Consider the following 15519-nt stretch of genomic DNA (forward strand, 5'->3'; position numbering starts at 1 on the left):
ACTGTACAATTATATTTTTATGAAAAATAAAATACCTTGACCAGAAAAAAAAAAACTTAATAAACCTTAATTAAGTATATGAGAATGTATAGAGGTGCCTAGGTGGCTCAGTTAGTTAAGTGCCTGACTTCAGCTCAGGCCATAATTGGGCAGTTTCTGAGTGCAAGCCCCGCATTGGGCTCTATGCTGACAGCTCAGAGCCTGCTTTGGAGTCTGTGTGTGTGTGTGTCTCTCTCTGCCCCTCTCCCACTCACACCCAGTGTGTCTGTCTGTCTGTCTCTCTCAAAAATAAACATTAAAAAAAAAAAGTAAATGTATGGGCATGTATAAATGATTCACTTGCAAGAACCCTAATCACAATATTAAAGTGTTTTCAAGTATATAGATTTTTAAAATCCTCATTACATCTTCTTATGAGATTCTGGCTCCTTTCTGGGTACAATCCAGTCTCCTATAATGAAATGAATATTTACTTCTTAGGGTTAAATGAGAAAAAAAATATCCTACTTCCCCATGAGGAATCCAGGTTTATATTCTATACACTAAATATAAAATTCCCTTAATGCACATTTTTATATAAAATGTTTTTATATATTTCTAACCCTACAATATTATTTTTAGAGAAATTAAAATACCATAATTTAGTTCCAGTACATTAATTACACATCTAGCTATGAAGTTCCCATAATAAACTACTGTTTTGATTTCCAAAGAAAGGTTTGGTGTGTCTAATGAGTTTATGCTCTTCTCTTTGCTCCTTCAGACTATGATTTACAGACAATGAAAAATGGGAAGAGAAAGTTAAAAAATCTGTTTTAAACTAATTCCTTACTACCACCGAGGAAAAGAGAAAAAAAAAATCAAGTTTAATGTTCACCAATCACAGCTGATAATATTCCATATCTGAACTCTGAAATTCTTTGTTATGGTGAGCATAATCTTTTCATTCTTGAAGATATTATATCATTTTCCTCAAAAGATTATTATATAGAAATATTATATTGATTATAAGACTATTATGGACAACATAAAAAGAACCTCAGTTTCAAAGGGAGGAAAAATATAATTTCAGTATAAATACAGAGAAAACCTGCTATTTACACAGAAACTTTTAGTAATTCTTTCCTAGATGTAATTGTGAATGCCCACTTTATACAGATTATTTTAACAGATTGTACAAAAGAAACAAAATAAATGGAAGATTTCATAAACTAACTACCAATAGATTCCTAGGCTTAATTCAGATAGTCATCTTTGTATTATCCTAAACCTTATTTGTGTAATATTTGCTTTCCACATCTCTTTATCTTCTTCCATGTAGTTTAACATAGTCCTTTCAGTTTACTCTTATTATAATAAACAACGGAAAACTTTGGAGCCATCTTGGAGAACAAAGATGCTTAAATTCTCTATTAGTTTTCTGTATATCTCTAAATTTGGGAGTATCTAAATTCATTACACATTTTTATTCTATTTGAACTAAATGGGCTTTTCACACATGACATCCATATTTTATACAGATTATTCCTCATTGTGGAATTATCATACCACTTTTCTTTTTTTTAAATATGTGATAATCATTTACCATAAAAGAACTGGGTCATGTTTTTAAAAAATGGGGACTTAGTTTTCTCTTATCACCTGTACCTAAACTAGCAGGTGATCTGTCTCCCCTGGTTGCCACAGATGTTTGTTTCAAACACGAAGTAACAGGTACATGAAAATAAGAAGTTTTATTATTCAAAAGAAAATATTTATTCTGATTTTTAAACTAAGTATCTCAACAGCTGCAGCTCAAGATTTGCTGCATTGAAAGGAAACCATAATCTCATACTCCCAGTCTCCTCAGCAGAATGTCAAATAAACTATTTACCTTTATCTGCAGAAAATATATCTTAATTACAGGTTAGAAACAGTAAGAAAAAAGACTAAGAAAATGTCTGATCTGACATAGGCCTAAATTAGTAGTTGATAATTCATCATAAAAAATATAGACTGTATGTGCAAGACATAATACAAAAAGCTTTTAATATCATAACAAACAATATCCATCATTATGCTGCATTATATTTCATGTAGCATCATAATATTTTCAAAGTACTTTCACAGTTTTTCCTATGGGGTTCTGTTTTTAGTTGACTGGAGGAGGAATGGTAATCCTAAATCTTACTGAATTTATCAGACTAGCAATGAAGGCAATCTGGTCTACTCAACTTGTTAATTAGGTAATTTTCATTCTTTTATTAAAATATAGTTGCCAGTATATTTCATCTCATTCTTCTTTTTTTTTTTCTCTTAAAAAGCTTATTTCTGGGGTGCCTGGGTGGCTCAGTCAGTTGAGCGTCCAACCTCAGTTCAGGCCATGATCTTGTGGTTCATGATTTCAAGCCTTGCAGTCAGGCTCTGTGCTGACAGCTCAGACCCTGGAGCTGCCTCAGATTCTGTGTCTCCCCTTCTCTCCGCTCCTACCCCACTCACACTCTGTCTCTCCCTCTTTCCCAAAAATAAACATGAAAAAAAAACTGCATAAAAAAAGTGTTTTTCTACATACGATGTAGGTAGTATTCCAGTTTTGATCTATACTATTAGGATTGTATAATGGATTGTTATCCCATTTGTAAATTTAAAAAGACATGATATAATTAATCAGGGACACAGGCATGGACTTAATGTCTGAAAAGACAGAAATAATCAAAGTGTCAGCAAAAAGAAGCATCAGTGGATAAAGAATTAAACTCAATAAGGACATGAAAATTTATTAAACAAAATCAATAAAGATTAATGAGAACCATCTTGTTAAAATAAGAACATTGTTCCAATGACCAAATTACAGTATTTGTAAATTTGTAAATTTCAATGTCTTTTAATGTGAATGATCTAAAATACGAGCATGTCTTGAGAGCTAGGATAAAATATGCTGGCATCATAAGAATGTAACTACAAAACCCACGAACTTTATTACTCATTTACTGCACAATGTCTAGCTCCAGAGACAGAGAATATGGTACCCTTGTTCTTCAGTTAACACCTCTAATTCAGAAGCTTTATTAACATTTGTTTCTTTATATTGAAGAAAATACACTACGATAATTATTTTATAAGCAGTAGTCTGCAATTATAAAATGTTCAAGATAAATTTATATATAATACCCATCAAAAAGCCTTTCAATTCCCCAACATATTAGTAATACACTGCCAATGGTTTGCATTTTCATTTATGCTTTTATAAAGTACCAAACCTATGCAAATAATATACATTTAATACAGTGGCTTAGATTCATGTTTCTCACTTAAGAACAGAATATAGTCCTCACAGACATTTGATGAATACATAGAACCTAATGATCAACATATATTTTATACTGAATTCATTCAGAGCTGAAAATCTACAAACTGAAAAGCAAGTTCTAACTGGAATTCAATTTTGTATGATATCCTCCCTCCTTTCCTCATTAATTGAAGAATGAAAAACTACTTCATGTTGGGGTGGGGGAAGATACTAGAAAGAGATTATATCTCACATATTATTTAAAATGATCAGTTTCCTCATATATGAATAATGCCATCTAAAAATATCTGAACAATCAGACCATAAAGATTTTAACATTATGTGATGTATTCCATTAAAGGGAATGATTATCACCATGGAACTTACTCTTTTATATAGTATCTGAAAGAGAATGTTGTGCCAGGCAGAAAATCAATTTCCTATCAGATAAGTAAAAATGCAGCAGAGGAAGCAGTAAAGTTAAGCTATTGAAGCTACAAAGAGATTAAATTTGAAGTGATCAAAGAATAAAGGCTGTGTATTTTTTTTTGGTTATTTTTTTCAATTTTGGAAAAAAATGAATGCCAACTATATATATAGCTTTTATGTGCTATAAAACCATAAACTACCACTTTGTAAATGATAAAACAACTATAATAAAGGTGTCTACCTCATGAATGATATATACAGAAGTCTAGCTCAAAGTACTTTCTAACTGCAAAGCTGTTGATGCTCTAAAAAATGAGTCCCATCAGAGATTATTCTAGGTATGAGAAAAATTTCTAAATTTACTTCAGATTAGCCTGAAAGGAATTCCCAATGTCCACTGACAAAGATTTGGAAGATAGAGTCTGATGATGGAAAAAATAAAAGGAGAAAAAATTCAATGTTAATTCATCCATTCATTAAATATACGTTTATTATTGTCTACCACCTAAGGCAGACAGCATTTTTGTCTCATAGAAATTACACTGTAGGGAGCAGTGAACAAAATACATAGCTCAAAGTAAGGTATAGTGTGGTAAGAGAAATCCACTGGGAGGCAGAGAGATGTAAGGGAAGAAGTATATTTTAGATAAGGTGGAGATAACTTCTCTGAAGAAGTAACATCCAGACTAAGCATAAAAGGTTTAGAAGGAACTGTGTGAAGAGGAGGAGTCAGTACTCCAGGAAAAGGGAACATCAACAGCAAAGGCTAGAGGAATAAACTTGACGTAGTCTAAGATGTGAAAGAAGTTCCCAAACCACTTATCTGATAAGGAATTTATATCTAGAATATATAAAGAACCTTTACAACTCAGTAATAAAAAGATAAATAATTTAAAAATAGGCAAAGGATGTGAATAGTCATTTCTCCCAGGAATATCAGTCTTCAGGGGAATGCAAATCAAAACCACAATGAAATAGCACTTCACATCCTACTGGATGGCCAGATCACAACATATGATGATGATGATGTGGAGAAATGAGAACTCTCATAACACTGTTGATGAAAAGGTAAAATGGCAAAGCTGCTTTAGAAAACAGTGAAGGTTCCTCAAACTATTAAACACAGAATTACCATAAAACTCAGCAATTCAATTTCTAGGTATATATTCTAGAGAAAAAATATATATGTTCATGCAGAAACTTGTATGTGAATGTTTACAGCAGCATTATTTATAATAGCCAAAAGGTGGAAACAGGAAGCCTGGGTGGTTCAGTAGGTTGAGCATCACTTGATTTCAGTTCAGGTTATGATCCCAGGGTCATGGAATTGAGCCCCGAGTTGGACTCCATGCTGAGTGGGGAGCCTGCTTGGGATTCATTCTCTCTCTCTCACTCTCCCTCTTGCCCCTCCCCACTGCTTGCACATGCTCTCTAAAAAAAAGTAAAAATTAAAAAAATTTAAACAGATTTTTAAAAGGTAGAAACAATCCAAGTGTCTATCACCAGATAAATATGTAAACAAATTGTGGTATATCCACATAATGGGAGTATTAATCATAAAAAGGAACAGAGTACTTATCCATACTACAACATGAAAGAACCTTCTAGATGAACCTTGGAGACATTATGCTAAGGGAAGAAGTCAGTCACAAAATACTGCATACCACACTATTCCATTCATATGAAAAGCACAAATTAAGAAATCTCTAGAGACATAAAGGACATTAGTGGTTGCTTAGGGCTGAGAGAGGGAAGTGGGGGAAGACGGGTACTGGGTTTCTTCTTCAGGTGGTAAAAACGTTCTAAAGTTGTTTGTGGTGATGGTTGTACATATCTACTAATATACTAAAAACTACTGAACTATACACTTTCAATGGATGAATTGTATAGTATGTTAATTACATTCTGAAAGCTGTTTTTAACAAAACAAAACAAAATAAGACCCGCATGCTTATGTAGAGTATGTAGGATAATTACTATAGAGAGAAAGGCCATGAGATGACTGAAAGAGCAATGGAAAGGAAAACAATGGGAAAGTGACACATTTGTTTATACAGCTGGCTCACATTAGTTGATACTCTGTGTACTTAGAAAGCTCAAAGGAAGTTAACTTCGTATTTTGGGTTGTTTTGTTTTAAGGAAGGGCCTCTGGAGGGATTATATGGGTAAGAATGACTACGGAGGACTTCCTAGGACCACTCAGAAGTTCACTTAAATTAGGAGTTACTAATATTTGAGGCTTTCAATGAGTAGCCATCCAAATTTCTAAGGTCAAAGAGAAGCAATCAATGCCACATGGCCCTGATGTCAGTGGCCCTGTAAATCAGTGCTGGCTTCTACCACTGTGTTGGCCCTGTCAGGAGTACTAGAAACATATAAGCAAGACACACACAAAAAACTTACTCTCTACTTTGAAGACACCAACCCCAGCTGAGTGAATATATATACAAATGGTTTCCTGATAAAGACAGGCTTTCCACAGTAGGTATACAGAAAAAAGATAGAACCTAGATTGCTGATTATTTTACAATGCAGCCTGAATAAACATTATAAAAGTAACTTAAAAATGAATATAGGATGCTAGAAAGGGAAGAACAGCAAAGCCCTCACATTCAGATGTCTAATGCTTCTGATAACGAGAGTATTTTATCCAATCCCTCAAGCCATTTCTATTTCTCAGTATGAACGTACTGAATTTCACTTCTCTTTAGAGAAAGAAGTCCCATCCTGAACACACAAAAATGGAATGTAGTAGAGAAGACTAGCCACCTAGGGGTATAACAATAACTTGTAGGAGGTCTAAGTTTAGCTTAAAAAACAATCTGTTTTATCTTATGATCTGTTCCACATGGAAAGAACATTATGAGTCAATCTCTAGTCTCTTGATACACTAACCAGTACTGGCTTTTATCCATAATACAACTCTCCTTTCTCCCACTCCCCCCACTTTTTTTTTTCATTTATTATTTTTTAATTTGAATTCAAGTTAGTTAACATAGAGTGTAGTACCGGTTTCAGGAGTAGAACCCAGTGATTCATCACTTACTTAACACCCAGTACTCACCCCAACAAGTGCTCTCCTTAACACCCATCACACATTTAGCCCATCCCCACCTACCTCCCCTCCAGAAACACTCAGTATTTTTTCTCTGTATTTAAGAGTCTCTTAAGGTTTGCCTCCCTCTCGTTTTCTTATTTTTTCTTCCCTTTCCCTATGTTCATCTGTTGTTTCCCAAATTTCACATATGAATGAAATCATATGTTTGTCCTTCTCTGACTTATTTCGCTTAGCATAATACACTCTAGTTCCATCCACATTGTTGTGAATGCCAAGATTTCATTCTTCTTGATCACCAAGTAATATTCCATTGTGTGTGTGTGTTTTCTTAGGAAACATGTCTATTCATGTCTTCTGCCAATTTCTTCATGGATTATTTGTTTTTCAGGTGTTGAGTTTGATAAGGTCTTTATAAGTTTTGAATTACTAATCCTTTATCCGATATATCATTTTATCTTTTCCCATTCCATGGATTGCCTTTTAGTTTTGTTGTTTCCTCTGTTGTGCAGAAGCTTTTTATCTTGATGAGGTCCCAATAGTTCGTTTTGCTTTTGTTTCCCTTGTCTCCAGAGACATGTCTAGTAAGAAGTTGCTGCAACCTACGTCAAAGAGGTTGCTGCCTGTATTCTTCTGTAGGATTCTGGTAGTTTCCTGACTCAATTTAGGTCTTTCATCCACTTTGAATTTATTTTTGTGTATGGTATAAGAAAGTGGTCCTGTTTCATTCTTCTGCATGTCGCTGTCCAGTTTTCCCAGCACCATTTGCTGAAGAGACTGTCTTTTTTCCATTGGATACTCTTTCCTACTTTGTCAAAGATTAGTTGGCCGTACATTTGTGGGTCCATTTCTGAGTGCTCTTCTGTTCCATTGACTTACATGTTTGTTTCTGTGCACTGTCTTGATTGCAGCTTTGTTTTTTTTGTTTTTTTCCTTTATGATTGCAGCTTTGTAATACAGCTTCCAGTTAAGAACTGTGATGCCTCCAACTTTGGTTTTCTTTTTCAACACTACTTTGGCTATTTGGGGTCTTTTGTAGTTCCATACAAATTTTAGAATTGTTTGTCTTAGCTCTGGGAAGAATGCTGGTGTTATTTTGATAGGAATTGCACTGAATGTATAGATTGCTTTGGATGTATAGATATTTTAACAATATTTGTTCTTCCAATCCGTGAGCATGGGTTGTTTCTCCATTTCTTTATATTTTCTTCAGTTTTTTTCATACGCTTTCTATAGTTTCCTATACAAATCGTTTACCTCTTTGATTAGGTTTATTCCTAGATATCTTAGAGTTTGGGGTACAATTATAAATGGGATCAATTCCTTGATTTCACTTTCTGCTGCTTCATCCTTGGTGTACAGAAATGCAACTGATTTCTGTACGTTGATTTTATATCCTGCAACTTTGCCAATTCATGTATCAGTTCTAGCAGTTTTTTGGTAGAGTCTTTTGGGTTTTCCATGCAGAGTATCCTGTCAACTGGAAAGACTGAAAGTCTTCTTTCTTGCCAAATGACTAGGACTTCCAGTACTATATTAAACAACAGAGTGAGAGTGGACATCTCTGTCGCATTCCTGACCTTAGGGGAAAGCTCCCATTGAGGAGGATATCAGCTGTGGGTCTCTTGTATATGGCCTTTATGATGTTGAGGTATGTTCCTTTTCTCCCTACCTTCATGAGGGTTTTTATCAAGAAATGATGCTGTATTTTGTCAAATGCTTTTTCTGCATCTATTAAGAGGGTCATATGGTTCTTTTATCCTTTTTCATTAATGTTGTGTATCACGTTGATTGATTTGCAAATATTGAACCAGCCCTGTAGCCAGGAGTAAATCCCACTTGATCATGGTGAATAATTGTTTTAATGTACTGTTGGATTTGATTTGTTAGTATCTTGTTGAGAATTTTTTCATCCAAGTTCATCAGGGATATTGGACTATAAATTCTCCTTTCTGGTGGGGTTTTTCTCTGGTTTTGGTATAAAGGTAATGCTGGCTTCACAGAATGAGCCTGGAAGCTTTCCTTCCATTTCTATTTTTTGGAACAGCTTGAGAAGAATAGGTATTATATATCTTCTATTAAATATCTGGTAGATTTCCCCTGGAGAGCCATCTGGCCCAGGACTCTTCTGTGTTGGGAGATTTTTGATAACTGAATCAATTCCTTGCTAGTTATGGGCCTGTTCAAATTTTGTATTTCTTCCTGTTTGAGTTTTGACAGTGTTAGTGTCTAGGAATTTGTCCATTTTATTGGCATATAATTTTTCATAGTATTCTCTAATAATTGTATTTCTGTGGTATTGGTTGTAATATCTTTCATTCATGATTTTATATATTTAGGTCATCCCTCTTTTCTTTTTGATAAGTCTGGCTAGGGGTTTACCAATTTTGTTTATTCCTTCAAAAAAACAGCTTTTAGCTTCATTGATATGTTCTGTTTTTTGTTTGTATATTGTTTATTTCTGCTCTAATCTTTAGAATTTCCCTTCTTCTGCTGACTTTGGGCTTCATTTGCTTCTCTTTTTCTAGCTCCTTTAGATGTAAGGTTAGCTTGTGTATTTGGGACATTTCTTCCTTCTTGAGATAGGCCTGAATTGCAATGTACTTTCCACTTATGACTGCCTTTGCTATATCCCAAAGGGTTTGGACTGTCATGTTTTCATTTGCTTCCATTTTTTTAAACTTCTTCTTTAATTTCCTGGTTGACCTGTTCATTCTCTAGTAGTATGTTCTTTAATCTCTATGTATTTGAGGACTTTGCAAATTTTTTCATGTGGTTGATTTCAAGTTTCATACTGTTTTGATCTGAAAATATGAAAGGTATGATCTCCATTTTTTTGTACCTGTTGAGGGCTGATTTGTGACCCAGTATATGATCTATTCTGGAGAATGTTCTATGTACACTCAAGAATGTGTATTCTGCTACTTCAGGATGAAATGTTCTAAATATACCTGTTAAGTCCGACCAATCCAGTGTGTCATTCAAACCTATTGTTTCCTTGTTGATTTTCTGCTTAGATGATCTGTCCATTGCTGTAAGTGGGGTGCTGAAGCCGCCTACTATTATATGAGTTTATGTTTGTGACTAATTGATTTATATATTTGGATACCATCAAGTTGGGGGCACAAATATATACAACTGTTAAATCTTGATGGATGGACCCCTTAATTATTATATAATGGTCTTCTTCATTCATCTCTTGTTACAGTCTTTATTTTAAAATCTAATTAGTGATATAAGTATGGCTACTCCAGTTATCTTTTGACATCCTTCAGCATGACTGATGGTTCTCCATCCCCTCACTTTCAATGCAGGTGTCTTTGGGTCTAAATGAGTCTTTTGTGCATAGCATATAGATGGATCTCGTTTTATCTATTCTGATATCTATGTCTTTTGATTAGAGCAGTTAGTCCATTTATATTCAGAGTGATTATTGAAATATGGATTTAGTGCCATTGTGTTACCTGTAGAGCTGGTGTCTCTGGTGGTGTTCTCTGTTCCTCTGTAGTCTTAGTTGCTTTGCTCTTTTTTTTTTTTCCTGCACTCAGAGTGTCCCCCTTAAAATTTCTTGTAAGGGCCAGTTTAGTGGTCACAAATTCCTTTAGTTTTTGTTTGTCTGGGAAACTCTTTCTGTCTCCTATTCTGAATGACAGCTTTGCTGGATAAAGAAGTCTTGGCTACACATTTTTCCCATTCAACATATTAAATGTTTCCTGCCGCTCCCTTCTGGCCTGCCAAATTTCAGTGGACTGGTCTTCTGCTAACGTTATGTATCTATCCTTAGGTTAAGGACCTTTTGTCTTTAGCTTCTTTCAGGATTCTCTCTTTATCTTTGTATTTTGTAAGTTTAACTCTGATATGTCATGGTGTTGAGCTGTTTTTGTTGTTTGAGGAGCGTTCTCTGTGTCTCTTGGACTGGAATGCTTGTTTCCTTCCCCAGATTAGGGAAGTTCTCAGCTATAAATTGTTCAAATAAACCTCTGCCCCTTTTCCCCCACTCTTCTTCTTATGGGGTTCCTATGATATGAATATTGTTTTGTTTTATGGAATCACTAAGTTCTCCAAGTTTCCCCTGATCTAATAATTATATCTCCCTTTTTTTCAGCTTCATTATTTTCCATAATTTTATCTTCTACATTACCTATTCTCTCCTCTGCTTTTTAAATCCTTATTGTCACTGTATCCAGTCAGTACTGCATCTCAGTTATAGCACTGTTTATTTCAGCCTGACTAGTTTTTAGGTCTTTGATCTCTGCAGCAAGGGTTTCCCTCGTGTCTTCTATGTTTTTTTCAAGTCCAGCTATTACTCTTATGAATGTTGTTCTAAATTCTTGTTCAGATATATTGCTTATATCTGTTTTGAGCCAAGTCCCTAGCTTTGATTCCTTCTTAAACCTTCTTTTGGGGAGAGTTCCTCTATCTTGTCATTTTGGCTAAGTTTCTGTTGTTTGTATGTTTTAAAAGCTTGGTGTGTTTCCTGTACCCGAGAGTGCTGCTATATTAAAAAGGGGGTCATACACTGCCCAGGGCCTGGCACTTCAGGAAGTATTTTTGGTGTATGCTGTGTACACTCTGCTGTTGTGTTTTGGCTGCTCTTTCCCACTGGTCAGTCCTCCGCAGAGGGGTGAGGAAAGCCCAGAGTCCTCCTACTTCTCAGCCATCTTAACTCCAACCCTCTCCTTTTTTTTTCTTCTGCACAGGTAATAGTAAGTAACTACACTAACAAACTTCTTCCTATTTGTCTAAACTCTCAGGTGACAGAGTGATGATATTCCAAGTTATTTCTACTACATGGAAGAGAATTCTTTTGTGTAAGATTATTTATATATGTTTACATATATGTGGTATACACACACATGCACATATGTGTACACATATCATGTGCATGCTTATATATATGTAATGTACATATATATATATGTATATATATATATATATATATATATACATAGATAATATTAATCACTAGCTTTTAAAGGTCTTTTACATTTTAGTATTATGACCCTAAAAACATGCACGATGAAAAATAACTGAACCAGATGATGTCTAAAGATTCTTATTTACAGATGAAGATAAATTATCTAAGAGCTAACACTAATGCCAATGAGCTAACAAGAAGCAATTTAACAGATGAGGAGATGCTAACTGTAGCAAGGAGGATAAATCTAGAAGCTGGGAGACAAATGAGAGGATGTCACCATGTGCACACAACCGAAGTGATTTTTCCCCCACAACAATGAAATGCTATCCCAAAATTTTGCAGTGTTAATGACAACTAAAACAACACCTATCAGAATAAATAAATCATTACTTTCAAATCAAAAAAGCAAAATGGGAAGCGTAAGAACTCTTGCCTTCAAAATAGCTGTCTTGAAGTGTTATAAGCTTAAACATATTTAAAACTGTACAATGTTTAATTTATTGAACTGTATTTGACCAGAAACATTACTTTCAATTTAGCTTTATACCTGTCAGAAATGCACTTGACTCCATTTTTCTCATTGAGTTCACAGAGATATATATCCCTGTGATGTATATCCTAGGCTATCCACTGGTGCCTACATCATTTGCTCCTGCTTAACAAAAACCAGGATCACTATTACTAGGAGGAGGTATTAGTTATTGCCATTAATAACGAATAATGTCTTAGTCAAACACTTGTGTCTTAGGGATAAACAGAAAGACCATAGAAGCTGTCGTCCATTATGGTAGGGAACTACAGAATTAAGTAAAGAGATTTAAAATGGTACAACACTAAAACAGAGCACTGACAGGGTTTCAATTAGAGGAGTAATGTAATGCAATCCACATTTCAATAGCAGTATTCTGGCCACTGTATTGAGAACAGATTGAATACTTAGCAGGTTACCGCAATAAGACAGGTGAGAAATGAGGGTTGTAGTGCATGAGTGAAAGTGATTTCAGATACCCAGAGTCAAGAGCATTTTCTGACAGATTAGATGTGGGTATGAAGACAAAAAGAAGTGAAAGAATGCCTTCAGGTTTACTGCCTACAGAATTAGAAGCACAAAGTTGCCATTTCTGAAATGAGTAAGAAAACCAAAGGAACAGACTTTGAGGGAGTATCAGAAGTTTATCTCAGACTTATTAGGTTTGATGTGATTATTAACCTTCCCAGCAGATGTGTCTAGTAGGCAGTTGCATATGAATGCAGAGTTCACAGGGCAGAGATAGGGGTTAAAGATATAAATCTGATAGCCATCAGCATACTGGACAGTATTCATGAGATGAGATCTTACTAAGAGTAAGTATAGCTAGAAAAATAGGCAAGTAAGAACTGAGCCCTGGGGCACTCCTAAATTTAGAGGTTAGAGAGAAGTGAAAGATGAAAAAAAAAAAGAGAGAGAGAGACAAAAGAATTTGCCAGAAACATGGGAGGAAAATCCAATCAGGTATTTTCTAGAAGCCAAGTAAAGAAAGAGTTTCAAAAGAAAGGGAGGGAGCGAATATGTTGAGTAATAATGCTAGGTCTAGTAGGATGCAGACTGATCTATGCAGTAGATTTAATCATGGTGGAATGGTAGGGGTTAAAGCCTGGTTAGCTTTGTGAGTTCAAGTGGGTTCAAGAGAGAATGAAAAGAGTTAATGGAGTAACAAGATTAGACAACTTCTTCAAAGAAATTTGCAGTAAAAAGAAATGGAAAAGTGCGTTCAAAAAAAGATATTTTAAATATGGCAGAATTAACAGCATGCTTGTTGGCTCATGAAAAATCTACATTGGAGAGCCATCCCAACACCCAAAACAACAGCAATAAAGGAAAAGGGAGACCTGTTAGAAACAGTATCTTTGAGAAGAGGATGGAATGTAGTGCAAGACATGGGGAAGACATGCTTTGTAATAAGCAAACTGGCAGTTTATTCATAGTAATGGAAAACCTAAACTGATATAGATGCAGCTAAGTGAGTTGGTGTATATCAGGAGCACATGGAAGCTTTTTTTTATTTCTATTTCCTCAGTAACCTTAAAAACAAAATTATCATCTGACAGGATGGATGAGGATGAGGTGAGGAAGGTTTGATGAGAGAGAAGATTTTAAAATGGTCATACAGGAGAGTATAGACCTGGGGACACAATGTATGACTGCCTGGAAGTATGATGGGCCCACTTAAGGTTAATAACCATCTGCAGTTATCTTCTGGGCTAGACACAGATTCTGTCATGACTCCCTTTTCTAAATCACTCACAAAAGAAGAGCAGGGAGTAAAATTTTATTCCTCTGAGCACCAATTCCTGGGAATTGATGATATATCTTTTCAGGGAAGTGTCCATTTAATCTTTTTTTTTTTTTTTTTTTTTTTTTTAATTTCTGTCTGCCTCATTCTGTTTAAAAAGATAAGGCACATTTTATTTAGGTATTCTTTTTTTAAGTTTACTTATTTTGAGAGAGAGATGGAGAGCATGCACATGCAGGAGAGAGAGAAGGACAGAATCCCAAGCAGCTCTGTGCTGTCAGCCCAGAGCCTAACACCAGGCTCAAACCCACGAACCATGAGATCATGACCTGAGCTGAAACCAAGAGTTGGATGCTCAACCAACTGAGCCACCTAGGTGCCCCATAAGGCATATTTTTTAAATCAAACTATTTTGAAGAACCAAATTATCAAACATGACAGTCACATAATAAACTGATAATGACTGAATTGGTTGCTCCAAAAATTAATATTTGTTTCTAAGCAAAACTTAGCAAAGATAACAATGCTTTATCATAACAAGGAAAAAAATCAGGAAAAGTGTTGAGGCACCAAGAATGGATCATGTAGATCTATCATCTTATCTCCAATGCCTAGGGAAGCACTTGATAATTAGCACTTGAGAAAAATGTGAAATACAGAAATGAGGGGGCAAATAAGTGATGGAAAAGACTGAAAGTACAATAGGAAAGCATGAGAGTAACAGACTGAGAAAGGTTTGGGTTCACTGAAAGATGGGACTCAAAAAGTGGGAAAAGTGTTCAAAAATGGTACTCTCTCAAGAGTTTCTTCTTGAAAAATAACTTATATCACTCACACATCTCTGAAAGCAGTAGATTATGTAGCACAAAAATGAGGAAAACAAAGGCGGAATTTTGAAAGTGCATTATAAAGACAAATATTAAAAACTTTAAAAAGCTCCCTCGGGGGCGCCTGGGTGGCTCAGTCAGTTGAGCGGCCAACTTCGGCTCAGGTCACGATCTTGCGGTTCGTGAGTTCGAGCCCCGCGTCGGGCTCTGGGCTGACAGCTCGGAGCCTGGAGCCTGTTTCCGATTCTGTGTCTCCCTCTCTCTGACCCTCCCCCGTTCATGCTCTGTCTCTCTCTGTCTCAAAAATAAATAAACGTTAAAAAAATTTTAAACATAAAAAATAAAAAAATAAAAAGCTCCCTCGTGTTCTTTCTCTTTCCCTAACTTCCCAGTAGATAGAAAACACACACACACACACACACACACACACACACACACACACACATTTTTGTCTCTACCCAATTGTGAGATATATAATGTATATCTCAAACATTGGATAGAGACAAAACAATGCATATCAATTGATGGCTTCTATTAATTGTTTTAAAGCAAGTAAATGCAGAGAAAAATAAAAGGCAAATGAAGTCTCACACAGAAACATTTTTTCAACAATCACTCCATAAAATCTTAACTTATGTTAATCTTATACATAATGCTATTTTTTTCCAATGCAACTCTAATGGTATTAAAGGTGATAGCACTGATATAAACTTTAAAATCTCAAATTAATTGTTTCATCATATATA

The 15519-nt window shown here is 35.1% G+C and overlaps 1 protein-coding gene and 1 long non-coding RNA gene across 5 annotated transcripts in view; one reads left to right on the forward strand and one right to left on the reverse strand.

Moving 5' to 3' along the window:
- The window catches only part of LOC131514777 (uncharacterized), an 87667-nt gene extending 86817 nt beyond the window's left edge, over window positions 1-850 (forward strand). The window contains exon 4 of the long non-coding RNA XR_009263266.1: window positions 764-850. This is a non-coding gene — a long non-coding RNA (uncharacterized LOC131514777). The remainder of the gene's footprint in view (window positions 1-763) is intronic.
- Window positions 1-15519, reverse strand: part of TBC1D32 (TBC1 domain family member 32) — a 202075-nt gene that overhangs the window by 55879 nt on the left and 130677 nt on the right. The window lies entirely within an intron of this gene.

Source organism: Neofelis nebulosa, chromosome 6 (assembly GCF_028018385.1).
Source record: "Neofelis nebulosa isolate mNeoNeb1 chromosome 6, mNeoNeb1.pri, whole genome shotgun sequence".
Classification (NCBI taxonomy): Eukaryota; Metazoa; Chordata; class Mammalia; order Carnivora; family Felidae; genus Neofelis; species Neofelis nebulosa.